At 55.7% G+C, this 15,124-nt stretch overlaps 1 protein-coding gene across 1 annotated transcript in view; it reads left to right on the top strand.

Moving 5' to 3' along the window:
* Positions 1-15,124, top strand: part of LOC144120556 (uncharacterized) — a 199,478-nt gene that overhangs the window by 71,502 nt on the left and 112,852 nt on the right. The window lies entirely within an intron of this gene.

Below are 15,124 nucleotides of genomic sequence, written 5' to 3' on the forward strand. Positions count from 1 at the left end.
GATCCATATTTTTTTTAATTTTCAGCGTTACTTCTGAGACCTTTTCATCCGCAGTGCAGTTGTGAAAATTAACGTAGATTCACAGCAGGCCAAGTGTTACTAGCCAGGCGCTGCGACATCATTTCATCCGCGCTTGTGTTCGGCTGAATGCTCAACCCCTTGCGAGGCATAGAATTTTACTAACCTTCCCATACATATGTAAAATTATTCTGAGAATGACTCCATAAATTGAATGACGCTATGTCCAAGTTGTTTCTACCACTAGTTTTGTAGGGGGAAAAATAAAGAACGGCATGAGAATGCAAATGTGGTGCGTATTCATACCATTTTTGTTCGATATATGTAAAAAATTACGTTATAGTCGGATACAACTGAGGAAGAAAGCGGCAAATGCCCCTCGAGCAATCCCTTCCAGCCAATGGCGTCGACCAGTTCTCTCCCCCGTGACCGGTCCTCGTGGACCTGCTTGCGTGGCAGATGAATGGTAAATAACTACCGTTACTACGACTTAGTCGGATTAACCGCGGCGTCGTGAAAATCGGTCGGTGCCACGGGCTGGAGGTCCTACATTCAGGGGCGTATGTTGCTCTGTTGGTCAGTTGTATACGACTCTAGAACTGAAAGGGATTGTGTTCGAAAACAGTAAATGGGCAGTGTTGAACGTTATTAATGCGCTTGTAGAGACACAGTCGAGGACACATAGTAGAGAGATATGAAAACGCGCTTTGCTTGTTTCGCAGTTGGGTAAACACGCAAACATGTACATGTGACCACCGTTGTCTGTTTGATGGCGATCAAGCGGCACCGCTGCACTGTCGATGGAACACGGCCGTTATCGGTCAATGCGCATTAGGCTACAGTCGGATACAATTCAAAAACCAAGCGGAAGATGCCCATCGAATCGGATTAGGCGCGGCGTCCTCAAAATTGGTCGACACTATTGGCTGGGAGTGTCTCCTTCTGTAACTGGGCCCTTGTAACTGCGGAGCCTTCTCGACGAACGATAAGAATCCGCCCCGCCGTGCGGATTTGTCTAGGTCAAGATCCTGTCGACTTTTTTCGTAGTTAAGCCGCCTTGACTTCCATGTGGGATGCCCGACGGATGGCGTTCTGCAAAATTTTAAAATGGATTATATTGCCGTACTTCATGTTTCTTATTAAGCAGAACACGGCAGTCAGCGTGGTTCCCGTGACCACGGCGCGTACATTTGTCAAGGACTACTAGCACGCGTGTTCTACACTTTATCCTTATCTTACTGATGACGTCATTATTAGGGCAGAGCGTCACCCAGAGAAACGGTTCATGAAAAAGATCCCATCGAGGAAGACAGGGGCGGAAGTTCGAACGACTAAACCCGGGAGTACTGCGGCCATGCGTCGAAGGCGTGTGCACCGTTGTTTTGCCGGTCATCGTTTAATACACGTTTGACGCCCTGAACGACGGCCGGCAGAAGCACACTAGTGCAATCCCGTGGTGGGGCGAGCCGGTGCGGCAACGATTGGGGATGAATGGTTGTGGGAAGTCACGTTGCGAGCTAGGCAGGCAATGTGCACCAAGGACAGGCATTCATTACAGCGGGAGAAGCGCGCTAAGCAACCGCGCTTGAGGTTTCAACCCGTGCCGCCGTTCTCCCAGCCGTATTGCTCTCGGGAAGCCGAGGAAGGACTGCCCCCCTCGCCCGTCCTTTGTAGTCGTCTCCCGAACCCTTTCTTCCGTCTCCGCAGAAGGCCTTGATGAAAGTCGCCGGGGCCGCGCGGGGGTGATTCTGTAAAGGGCGGCCCGCCATGTATAGGAAGCCTCCTCCCCCCGGCTCTGCAATTGTCCTCGTCGGTCCCCCTCTCTCCTCTGCGTGCGCTATCGTCCCTTCGGCGCGCGCCTTTCTTTCCGCCCTTTCTTGCCGTCGTCGCGAGGCGTAATCGTTATTGACGTTTCGTCCCCGACTGAGGAGGGGGTCAGCGCAGCAGAAATAAACAGTGACAAACCCGGAGGGAGGCCGTCCGTCCCGTTGGCAACGCAGCGCCGTAGGAGAAGAAATAAATGGGCGAGGAGGAGGATGCGTCTTCCAGCTCTCGTCTTTTCTTTTCGGCGGTGGCGCCACTGCTGCGGGGGCCATGGGGTGACGGGGACAATGGGCCGCCACAGGGCTTCGCCTCGCGGGGATGCAATGAAACACTCTCGCAGTCTCTCCTCCTCCCCGGTTGCCCTCCTTTCCTGCGCTCGTTGTCCCTTCTTCCGCCGCGGACAGTGGAGCCGCCGCTCTTCGCCGTTGTCGCCTGCTGCTCGCCCTTTTCTGGCTGCTTCCTCCGGAGGCGATGGCCGCCTGCCCTAAGTGGCCCGTCGTTCATTCCCTGTGCTCTTCTTCTTAGCTGCTGGGCCCGACTATTCGTCGCCTTATCTGTCGCCCGGGGGCTATTCCCCCCCCCCCCCCCCCTTTCCCCCCTTCGTCAATCTTCTCTGAACGCGCGCGTATCCCTGCGTGACGCCCCCGCAGAGCGTTTAGAAAGAAAACAGTGCTCTTCTTCGTGCCTGAGAGAAAAGAGAGATAGTAATAAGAAAAGAGGAAACCCTCAGCGCCGCCCGGGCTTTGACGAAAACCAAGCGCCGACCTCTTCGAGATAAGGGAGAAACGCGTACGAGGGCTACAGAAGCAGAGTTTGGAACGCGCGCCCCGGGCGTGTCGCTGACCGAACCACCTCTTCCTGGAGTCCCTCTTTAGTGTGCACGGTTGTTTGCTTTTTCTTTTGTCCCATTTTTCCTGCTGTTCTCACATTGTGTGTGTCTGCTTGAGGAGCCCAGGAGGATGGATAGCTTGCGGTAATGGGCGCCCATTCGGGCTATCGCGTCGCCGTGCCCAACTGGCAACAGTGCACCACTCACGCCCGCAGCGCTTGCTCTGCAACTTTCGCGTTCGGCTGCTGAGCCCAAGGTCGCGGGATCGAATCACAGCCTCATCTTGATGGAGACGGTGTGCAAAAACGCCCGCGTATTGTCCGGACGCCAGCCCAGGGTAAAGAACCCCGGGGTGGTCGAAATGTAATCTGGAGTCCTCTGCTACAGCGCCTCACGGTCCACGCTCAGCTCGACATGTCGACATACCTTGAATTATTCATGAATAGTCAATCAGTCCGCCATTTTGTAGCCTGTCGCTTGTGCGCCAGCGACACGTGGCCCCCGATTTAGTCTTGAGCTGGCGTCACTTGCTGCAGTCGCGCACCCTGCCGAGCCCTCGGCGTGCGTCACTGTCTCTAAGTATGGATCGATGTGAGATTCTCAACTATTTTTCTAGCTTGATGGCGGCAGCGCAAGCGATTATAGGTCGTCTGAGGTAGCGCGTGACGACATTTTGCGTTTCATTGAGACAGTCTCAGCTTGCCTTTTCGAGGCCCCAAGCGCTGTCCTCCAGCGCTCGTCCCGGGACGGTTGGACCTAGAGAGATTGAGAGGGGGTGGGCAGATAGCAACAGCTGGTCACCGCGTTGTGCTTTAATGTCATTCTAAGGGAAATTCGGTGTCGCGCGTGGGGGCATCTTAGCTATGCCGTCAGCCGTCGTCGTTAGTGAATCTTCTCTCCGCCCAGCCTCATTCCTCATTTAGTTGAGCACCCTGAACACGCACCCACACTCTTAAAATGCAGCTGCTTTCACAGGCTTGCAGAAGAGTTTTTTTTTTTCTTGGGGAGGTGGGGGGGTCGGCTGCCTGCAGCCACAGCGCAGGCTTCAAAGGCCTTCTGCAGTGATTCGCAATTTCATGGTTTGTTGGGCGTCCCCTCATTTCTCTATCCGGTTGTGGAATACAAGGCACCGGAGTGCCGCTGGCGTTGTTTTTGGCAATGGCTGCGTGACACTACTGCAAACTTTTCGTGGGCCTTGGCGCTGAAGCTGATGCCCCTGCCCGCGCTTGATCCAGTTTTCGCGGTTCCACAGTAATACAATACCACTGGGACGCGCTTCCTGGCAGCACAATGGGCGTCCTGCCGTCGTCTTTGCTTACGATATAACCGCGGCGCTTTCGTAATCCGGCACGTTTTTTGCCGGGTTCCCGCTGCGTCAGTGGGACGCGAGCCATCGAGTCGATCGATCGTCCGCCGCGCGTCGTTGGTCGGCAACGCTGGAGGCGCTTCTTTTGGCGCGCGCTCTCTGCTGATCGCCTGGCGTCGCCTGGGCGTCGGCGGCGGTAGCCTCCGCGATCGGCCGTTCGCGCCTGGTTGCCGCCGCCCGCAGCTAGCGTTCGTTGCCTCGAGTGTGTGCGCGCGCGCGTGTGTGTTCGGGAAGGGGGCGGGGCTCTGGTGGCTGCGTGCACGTGTGTGTGTGTGTGTGTGTGTGTGTGTGTGTGTGTGTGTGTGTGTGTGTGTGTGTGTGTGTGTGTGTGTGTGTGTGTGTGTGTGTGTGTGTGTGTGTGTGTGTGTGTGTGTGTGTGTGTGTGTCAGCCCATTGTCACCTCGGTGGCTGGTCTGCTGCCGTGCGAGGTGGGAGACCGGGCCCTGTATTTTTGCAAGACACCTCTGGCCATCGCGCCGTCGCCATTGTGCTGTAAAGCGAAAATGCCGGAGACGCATACTCATTTTTTTTTTCTCCGTTGTCTGCTGTGCCGCCCTATTTTGCGGTTGAGACCGCCGCGTTGACTGAGTGTTTATGGCGCTCGTCCGCTGACCCGAAAGACGCGGGTTCGATCCCGGCCGCGGTGGTCGAATTTCGATGGAGGCGGAATTCTAGGGTACCGCGTACTGCGTCAGGTGGTCGGAAATTTCCGGAGGCCTTCAACACGGCATCCCTCGTAGCCTGAGTCGCTTTGGGACGTTAAACCCCCACAAACTAAACTATATTATTCGTCTGTATATAGTGCAGCGCTTTGAATTTCAGCCTTGAGGCGTGCCTATTCAAGCAGCATTTATGTGCTCGAATTTCATCTTTAAACACCATAACCGTCGAGTCCTGCTCCTGCGAGTCGTGTCAGGCGACACTTCTGAGGATGTCTATTGGAAAAACACGAAAAGAATGAGAAAATATCGCTGCGACCTACCGACGTGGTCGGTGATGGTGTGCCACCAGTCCTACGCAGTTGGTGATGTTCGAAGGGAGTGATCCACTGGAGTTCGGTACCTTGGTCGAACGTTTCTTTTTTTTTTTTTTTGCTCGTGCACTGTGTAAGGGCGGCAAGGCAGATGTGCGAGCGGTCGTATGCGGCCGCGGTTCCGTTATGCAATCTGCCGCGGCAGTCTGCTCGTGCGCATGTCTCGCGAAGATCGGCCAGCGCTGGGAGTTCGACAGCTTTGCGCAGTCGCTGGCCCGGTCGGAAGCGCGTGTTGTTCTTTTGTGAACAGCAGGTTCTCGTTGCACGCACCTCGAGTCATGTTCTTTTTGTTGGGTTTGGGAAGGCGCGCGCTGCCTAGGCGTATGCAGGCTTCCCGGACACAAAAGAGCAGACGGATTGCGTAACCGTGCACGTCTGTTGCTGGCAAGTTTTGTGTTGAGACCTCGCCTCCATCGTTCCTTTCATTCTCCCTCATATTGCCACTCTTTCCGGTTTCGCTCGGTGATAGCAAGGAAACAGTCTGCGTTGCTTGCTACAAGCAGCGTCCGCCAGCTGTTTTCAGAAAAACATGCGATGCTGACTGTTGGGAACGTAAGTTGCGGCCATAAAATAGTGCGTGCGGTTGCCCTCTTTCATGTATTGCACTGTCGCATCGGTTTGTATCGCCCTTGAATAATGCCCTTGGGTGCTGGAAGTTTACGTGAATAAATGATGTAAACAAGTGGACGCTCTGGACAGGCAGCAGAGCGGACACCCAAGCTGACATTCCACCTTGTCGTCTCCGTGCTGGCATTTGTTATTATTTCTCCCGCTGCCTAATGTAAGCGGTAAACCGATGTACGCCGTGGAAAAAAAGAGGAGTATTGGTGATGATTCTGTCTCCGAAGCAGGTAAGGGGCTATGCGTCGCTGCCATCGTGGCTCAGCGAAGTGTCATCTGCAGTTTCTTTGTTTTCCTTCTTTTGCTCCCTTCCCGCTCCGTCACATTTTTGGCTTCGTGAAGGTCATCTTATGGCACACAGCTGCAGGGCACTTTAAAAAGCTGCGCGCGAGAGTGAAAAGCCCCGAAGACGTGGAGAGGAGGGGCGCCAGTAGAATGCAGGAAACGTGGCTCTCGCATTTGTTCGCGCTTCGTAGCCTTGGCGCATGCGACGTGATGCGTGCCGTAAAAAAAGAAAAAAAAAACCTTTGAGGGGGGGGGGGGGGGGGGGTCTTCTTTTTCGTTTCTATCGATTTAGTTATTTTTTCTTCCATGTAGCATTTCGTTCCCGCCGTGGTAGGCGACCAATATGGGGCTCTGCGCATTGTGCCACCGCGCGGCGTTTTATGGCCGCCGCCTCTCCCAGCTTTCTTGGGGAAATAAAAAAAGCGGGCTCTGAAGGGAGCCGCCGGGGCGGCTCTGGTCTTATTCGCCTTGTTTCGCATGCCTCTTACGTCATCGAGTCTTTCTCTCTGTTCCAAGGTCGCGTGTCTTCTCGTTCGAAACGGTTCCTCTGTTCTTGGCACGTAACTGCGGACGCCCGCTGGCCCGCCTGTTGCCGCAATCCAATCTTCCCTGCGCTCGTGGCGCCCATTTTATCCCTCTCTCTCTCAGTTCTGAAGCTGTCCGCCACACTGCCCGCCTCTTCGCTTCCCTTTCTTTCCCATTGGTTGCTGTCCTCTGGAGAGAAAGATCCATAGCAGCCTGCACTTGACGGCTATGACTTATCGTTTATCGCTTGACGGACGGACGCCGGCGTTGCCCTGTTCATTGCAGTGCAATTGATGCTGTAAGGGTGCATTTCCAGTGGCTTAGCTACTCGTGACGCTGGTCTCCGCAGTCGATACCGTGTGCTGCTTTTGTGATCAAGTGTCCGGCATTGATAGGGTGCGCTATCTGTCACGGCAGCTCAGGGGCGCGTACAGTGTGTGTGTCGTTGTGTGTTGTATAGCGAGAACGTTATTGAGCGAATTGAAAGCGCCGTTCGAGGCCAGTGCATTTCACAAGGGACAACACAGCGCTGCTGCGCAGCGAAATGTGCTTACAAAAAGAAGAGCCGTAAGTGGAGCCTCGGCTCCTTTTGTTACAGTTTGTGCAACCTTGGGCTTGTTGACCGTGATAACCTTTTTCCACTCCGGACTCGACATTCGTGGCTGCTCAGAGGAGCGCATGCACTCGGCACGGCATTGCCTTCGATGCCCATTGTTTGAGCAACCTCCACTCTTTGTGTGCAGCCAGATCTGGGCAGATCTGCCATTATACACCATGATGTGTGCCGAATTACTTCAGGAGTCGGCTTGTACGCTCGCTTCGATGGTGAGGCTTGGGAGTTCTGGACTGGGGCCGTTAGAATTGCTAAAAACTTGCAGTGACGTAATGCCTCGTTCGAGGCTGTCAGCTGCGCCGTGTAAACAAACCCGAGAGTAACAGCTTGTTGGTGTTCTGAATACTCGCTGTGGTTGCTGCCGTTATTTTTGCTCAAGGAGGCTTTGCGTAGCCCCGCGTTTTGGTTTCGCGTTCAAGGTGCGCTTGTTCTCCGAAAGTGAAAAAAAAAAATTACAAGCTTAAAGCTGGTCTTTAAAGTAGAAGCCGCGCAATGATGTGCGAAGTTTTACCAGCGCGTGCTGCTCTGTTAACATATGCAGCCAGGACTTTGTCCCAACCTCGCACACGATCCTCTCCTTATGTTGCGTTGAAGTAGTTTCCTCTCTCCCTCTGGCCCAGTAGTAAGCGGCGGAACGATACGCCGCTGCGGTCCGTCTGGCACCTCGTCCGACCCGCGCGTGACGCCAGATGTTATTCAAAGAGGTGGAATAACGATAGTCGATGAATGTCCAGGGTGCGAATGTGGTCGCCGTTGGATCAGAGTTTGTGATGCAAAGGAGTGGGGATACTGGATCACAACACAGCCTTCTGTTTCCTGAGTCGTTCGACTCGCAAGGCCTTTCTGCGTTCTCTGGCACAGCGCTCCTAATAAGCGGCAACGCTTTGGGTCCCGCAGTACGTACATGGAACGGCCTCGGGCGCCGTCTCCCTTGGCGCTAAAAACCGGTGGCCCTCGGAGCCGTGTACCACCGGGACGGCGCTTGTTGGGCGCCGCCGCGATCGACGCTGGACCATCGCCAGCGAGGCGCGCTCGCCAAACAAGATCGAAGTTGCTCGGCGCTATCGCCTCCTCCGCCTTCCTCGGACGCAGCTGCGCGTGTCGTAAATCCTGCTGCGCTCCCTCCTCCTCGTCTTTGTGCCTCTTTCGCAGCGTGTGTAGTGCCGCTTTTTCTTCCTCCTTTCGTTCTGCGTGCTGATGCGCGGCCAATGGAATCGATTGGCGCGGTCCACGTCCGTCTCGGTCGCGGCGTGAGGGGAGGCCGGGTCCGGGTCGGCGTGGCCGCCGACGCGCTCGGCACGTGCCCGTCGCTCGATGAGCGAGCGCCACTGCCGCTTGTTGAGCGCCGGCGAGGCGCGCCGCCGGCCTTGCGTGCCTGAGCGCGCGCCGTAAGGCGCATGAGAAATGTATGTGCAGGTGCCCAAGCTTGCTCTGAGGAGGTAACTTTAGCTTAACGCTTGCGAGGCAGCGACTGCCTTCGGGGTGTCGGGAACGAAGCGCACGCGCCGGTTCGGCCGCGAAAGCGCGTGTCTAGAGAGCGTCGTTAGGCCTCATTAGCGCAATGTTCCAGAATGTGCGCTTTCTGTGAGGTGTTTACATGACTGTAGCCCCGTGGAAAGAGACCATGGTGCACTCATCTGCGGCGGCGCCAATATGTGGGACGCGCCCGTAAGAGGTGGTACCAGCCTCCACGCATTAGAGGCATTCAGCATAGCGCAGTACGCTTCCGCCTGAAGGTGTATGCGCAGTGGCTGTGGGCCCCGTGCGGCGTAGCTCGGTCCCCGCGTAGCTGATCACTGTAGCGGAACGGGAATCGCGCTGTGCTATAGCTGCCGTGTTCGGAACAAGCACAGGCGATATTCCTTGGAAGAGCGAGCAGAACTGCACAGCTGACGTCTGATCTTCCTTGAGCTGGCTTGAGGACGTACATTTTGTTTTACGGGGGCTAAAAGTATGGCCCTTGATTGGGTTTTCGTCCCCGTATCCGTCGCGCATGTCGGGGACGCCGCAATCTAAAATGGAACCAGGGGAAACTGAGGCGTCGTGTTTGCCAATAATGCGAGCGCTGCTGCCGCGCTTCGAGTGCTGTGGCGTGCTTTACCGCGTCGACTTTCTCGGGCTGGGTGTGTGGTAGTCGGCGCGCTCTTCCAGCTGCGAGAGGGCATTCGGCTGTGGCCTATCTGCCCTTCAAACGCACGAGTTTTCTTGCTGCCACTGCGCTCGACAGGGGTTATTTATGGAACAGAGGAGGATAATGCGAGAGCGAATAACCTTTATCCCGTTTGATATCCGCGCACGCGGCCGTCCACTTCTACGAAGTATGCTGTCACTCACAGGGCGGAGGAGCCTGTGCTGCCCCCCCCCCCCCCCCCTTCTCTCGCTCTCTCAAGTCAAGTAGGGTGGAGGATGGGGGGAGTAGCGAAGCCGGCCTAATTGGATCGCCAAGGCAACGAGCCCCGCGGACGTCATTGGTGGCAGCGTTGTGCGTACACACGCCAGCACGTCGCTTGTGCAGACTGTCCCATCTTGGGCGCAAGAAGTAATGCTGCCGGGGCTGCTGTCCGCGTACTAAGACGTGCTGCCAGCGCGTGTGCGTACCGGTGTTGTCTGTCTGGTCTCTTCAGGCTCTTGGTGTGCCGGAGGGAGGGGGGCTGGCGGTGATGTGCGTGTTTGCGCTGTCGGTCGATCGTCGAGTGGCCTTCGCCGTGGCATTTACTTAGGCTCTGGTTGTGTGTGTGTGTGTGTGATGCTCGGGTCTCGGCATGTACGCTCCCCCATTCCCCTCTCCAATCTCATCCGGGCTTATTGTCGATGTGTGCGTGTTTCGGGCCTGTCTTATTTCCGTGTGCCGGACCGCGCTGTCAGGCACTGCGCCCGGCCCTCACCTCAATGCGTAAAAGGAAACCACATTGTGCCGTCTTGCAGTACGTTTTGAAGAGGCGTCGCTCGGTTGTGCTTCCACGGCAGCTGTTTCAATTATTTGCCAAAATTCCACACTCTTGTCTTCCCCCTATTCTTCTTTCTTTCTTTCTTTTCAAAAGGGTAGGCCTTGGTCTCATTGTGGGCCTGTGTCGAAGTGGGCAGGTTCTCTCAGATCATGAATGCCAGTTTGCCAATATCCCTCAAGAGAAAAGTGTGCAACAGCTGTACCTTACCAGTAGTCACCTACGGGGCAGAAACGTGGAGGCTAACCAAAAGGGTTCAGCTCAAGTTAAGGACTACGCAGCGAGCCATGGAAAGAAAAATGATAGGTGTAACGTTAAGAGACGGAATGCGGGCCGAGTAGGTGAGGGAACAAACTCGTATTAATGACATCCTAGTCTAAATCAAGAGGAAAAAGGGGGCTTGGGCAGGGCATGTAATGCGAAGGCAAGCTAACCGCTGGTCTTTAACGGTAACGGAGTGGATTCCAAGAGAAGGCAAGCGTAGCAGGGGGCGGCAGAAGGCTAGGTGGGCGGTTGAGATTAGCAAGTTTGCAGGCATAGGGATAACTGGAGAGACATGGGAGAGGCCTTTGCCCTGCAGTGGGACCGAAGTACAATATGCACACCCGATAATCCGGCGGTCGATCGTCACCTTCTGAAGTTGTGGCAGACGCGACGGACTCTGGTTCGCAGATGGAAACGCCAACGCCTCAATCGTCCCTTGAGACTCCGCATAGCACAGATCACGGCAGAAGCACAAGAGCATGCGCAACACCTCTCTCAACAGAATTGGCAGGAATTTTGCGACTCACTACGCGGCACGCTGGGGACCTCCCGCACCTTGGCGATCCTCCGCAGCCTCGTCGATCCGCAAACATCGCGGTCTGTCACTAACCGTACACTCAAGAAAATCGCCCATCTGTACCCCGGAGACGACGCGGCCCTCCTCACCGCCCTCAAAACCAAATACATAGGGACCCCTCATCCTCCCAGCACAATTCGTACACGGGAGGCCCAAATGAGAGGCTGGGCACCCCCATCATCACTGCCGAGGTTTACGCCGCGGCTCGATCTGCCACACGCAGCACGGCAGCTGGCGCGGACAAGATCACAAATGGGATGATTCGAAACCTTGGCAAGTCGCAGATCAAGGTCCTCACTACCTACATAAATGACACCCTATGGGAGGCGGGAGAACTCCCTGCAGAGTGGAAACACTCCGAAATCGTGACTATCCCAAAACCAGGCAAACCACCAAGCCTGGAAGCATTACGACCCATCTCCCTCACCTCTTGCCTAGGCAAACTATACGAGCGCGTTATCCAGACCCGCCTCCAAAACTACATAGAGGACAACAACCTCTTTCCACCCACTTTTGTCGGCTTCAGGAAAGGTCTTTCTACGCAAGACGCTTTCCTCCTTCTCAAGGAAGAAGTACTCAGTAACATCCCGAGAGGCGGCGAGCACCTAATTATGGCACTTGATCTGAAAGGCGCTTTTGACAACGTTTCTCACGACGCCATCTTGAAAGAGCTCAACGCCCTCGATTGCGGACCCAAGACCTTCAACTACATCAAAAACTTTCTCAGCAACCGCACGGCCACGATTGGCATGGGAGATGTCCGCTCCGGCACAGAGCAGACACCCAACAAAGGCACTCCCCAATGCTCTATCATCTCTCCTCTTCTCTTCAGTATAGCTATGATCGGCATGGCAAAAGCACTCGAGGCTATTGAAGGCATAGGCTATACTATCTACGCCGATGATATCACCATCTGGTCCACCTGGGGTTCCCTTGCCGACAAAGAAAACACCCTACAAGAGGCAGTCACTTGCGTAGAAAGACAAGCAGCAAATTGCGGCCTCCGCTGCGCACCCGACAAATCCCAAATTATCCGCATTCAGGGCTATGCTTACAAATCTCCCGGCGACATCGAGGTTTACCTCGAAGGCACGAGAATAAAGGAAGTCCCTCTTATCCGCATCCTGGGCCATTGGCTTCAGAACGACAGGGAAGCCAACCACACGTTACAGCGTCTCCGGACAACTGCCCTCCAGATCTCCCGCATGATTCGGCGCATCACCCGCAACCGAAAAGGCATGAGAGAGGAGGATACAATTCGACTGATACAGGCTCTAGTTATGAGCAGCCTGTCATACGGTCTCCCATTCCTACCACTTCTGGGGAATGAGCGAGACAAACGGGACGCCATCATCCGTACCGCCTACAAACATGCGTTAGGCCTCCCGATGTACACGGCCAGCTGCCACCTCGAGGACCTGGGACTGAGCAGCACAATAGAAGAAATTCGAGAAGCCGTCCTAGCATCGCAAAAGGAACGCCTCCTCACCACCAAAGCTGGACACGCAATCTTGGAAAGAGTGGGTTCCCCGGCTGACATACGCGCTATCCAGGACAAGCGAGACCTACCCTCAACTCTGCGAACTCGCGTGTATGTAGCTCCACTCCCGAAGAGCATGCACTCGGACTCACATAAGGGACGACGAAAGGCGCGAGTGGACTATCTGCGCCGCACACACCGATAAGCACGAAATGCTGTATACGTCGACGCAGCCATGTACCCCGACTCCACAAACGCGGTGGCGGTCGTCTTTCACACCAATTTCAAGGAAATCGCCAGCGCCTCCCTACGAAACTGCTGCAATTGGCCTCGCCATCCAGCGCGGCGATGCCACGGGAAATGAGCTGAAAATTGTTACCGACTCCAGTCGGCGTGTCGGCTCTTCCTCTCTGGCAGACTTCCACACTCCGTCGCTCCCATTCTGACTACCCCACAAGTTCAAAATTCCACATGCAAGCACCAAATCACTTGGACTCCGGGGCACGAGGGGCTCGAGGGAAACGAGGCCGCGGACAGTCTAGCTCGAGCATAACCGAGCGACTAAACTCCCCGACCTCACCCCTTTCCCCTCTACGTGCGGCGAGCGCCTCCTCCTTCTCCGAACACAGACAAGTCTATTCCCCACCACAGCTAACGGCGGCAGAGGCGAGGGAATGGCGACAACTACAGACGAACACCTTTCCTAACGTACACAAATACCACATCATCTTCCCCGACAGATATGAGAGAATCTGCCCCCGGTGTGGCGGAATTCCAACAACATATCATGTAACATGGGCTGCTCCGGTCCGAAGCCCCCCGAACTAGACAAACCTCAATCCGAGGAACAGTGGGAGTCTGCCCTGCTCAGCTCTGACTTGGCGACGCAGCGAAAGCTGATATCCTAAGCAAGAGCAACTGCGGTTGACATTGGCGTCCTGAAATAAGGACTCCACCCAAAATCTGTATTTTCGCCTCTCTATCCTACCTTTTTGGAATTAATGTTTTCTACTACTACTAGTCAGGCTGATGATGATCAGTCGCCCCCGTACTTTTGGGCCCACGGGGAACGCGATCGGCGCCATCACTGCTCTCAGGGTCGTGCATCAACGTTTGGACAAAGGCTGGCAGTCGACAGAACGCTGTAGATTGCACTGATTTTTTTTTTCTTTCAATCAAACCATTTATCGCTGTTATGGATTGCCTTTCTCGTCCAGGACACTCGCACGCAGTGGAATAGAGACGAGGAAACGCCTGAGAACGACGATTCTCCATTTCTTCCACGCACCTTTGAGTTTTCCGTTACCCATTTGCCTCTTTCTCCTAACCTGACAGAGCTGACCGCTTGTCTGCTCGTCGTGCGGGGCGGCGCACTGTCACCGCTGCGTCTTCTGCCTCCTTCAGTGCTGTTCGTAATGGCTAGCTGGTTGCGTACAGCTGTCCTTCTCCGCCTTTTGTTTTGCGGAAGCCGACCGTGAGCTGGCCGGATCACGTCCCGACCACAGGCATCGTCTTCATCGTCGCAGTCTCCGCCGCTGTCGTGATTACCGAGCCGCAAAGCCTGCCTTCTCTTCCCGGCCACATCCGACGGTGCGTCGTCGTTCCTGCGTTCATCTGCGCACTTCCGGGTGGTCGCTGCCGTCCATCTTTCCTTCCTAGTGGGACGCCTGTGCTTCCGCCGCATCGACGTGGCAAATGAAGGCGTCAGGGGGCGGTTATGACTGCTTAATGTCCGTCCACCCGTTCCTCCGTACATCCCTCCCGTCTTGGCCACGAGCCTGCGCATAGTTGCCTCCCATTCAAAGTGGCCAGAGCGAAGCGACGACGCCGGCGTTGGTGGCTAGCAGCGACCTCCATCGCTGTCATGAAGTCCGAGCAGCATCTTTGAGTGGACAACGACTCTGGAGCGGCCAGTAGCGGCCGGGTGTTACAGTAGCTGGCGGTCGCCGGGGCCAGCACGTCCCGGACACGCGCAGTACCGCGCTTGTTGTGTCCCAAGGAACGAGATGCGGTTTATTGCGGGGCTGCGCCGTTGTTTCGCGGTCGCGACAGCCCCGTCGAGCGCACACTCACTGGTACGGTCGCGGGCTTCCTCGGCTTCGCGTCCCGTCGTCGTCGTTCCTGTTGTCCCCGCGTTGTGGAACTGCGTTCCTGGCTGAGCGCTCCTTTGTTTCACCCCCCAGCGTAGGCTCCTTCTTCGCGCGGCCTTTGGTCCCCGGGAGGTCGGCGCGAAACAATTGTGCCGTTTTCAATGGTCCTTGCGCCACACGACGCCCGGCGGAGTTCGTTGAACCCTGCGCCCTCCTCCTCCTGCTCTTTCTGTATTCTTTCCTGTGGCACTCACCCCTTTTTGTTGTTGCCAGCTCCCCCTTCCCTCCCTTTGGATACGCTCGTTTGGAAGGCGCACGTGCGGCTCGTTCCCGCTGCTGCCTGCGAGCCAGCCGCCGCGCAATTGTCCCGCTGCCAGCGCTGGTGGCGGGGAGGGGGGGATGATATTCGGTACGCCGATAGCGTCGGCGGGCAGCTGGGTCGGGCGCTTTTGACGACGATCTGGATCGGAACCGCCTGGAAGTTTCCTCGAGTGCGAGTTTATTGTTTTGTTTTGATGTTCTGTGCGTGTGCGCATGTGTGCTGCTCGGCAGCTCCGAACAGTCAGTTGTTGTTCAAGTGCACTCTGCATGCGCCTCACTTTTGTGGGCTCGACACGTTTCACGGAGCGAAGTAAAGCAAGCACGACTGCTGCA

The sequence above is a fragment of the Amblyomma americanum genome, chromosome 2, assembly GCF_052857255.1.
Source record: "Amblyomma americanum isolate KBUSLIRL-KWMA chromosome 2, ASM5285725v1, whole genome shotgun sequence".
In the NCBI taxonomy this organism is placed as follows: Eukaryota; Metazoa; Arthropoda; class Arachnida; order Ixodida; family Ixodidae; genus Amblyomma; species Amblyomma americanum.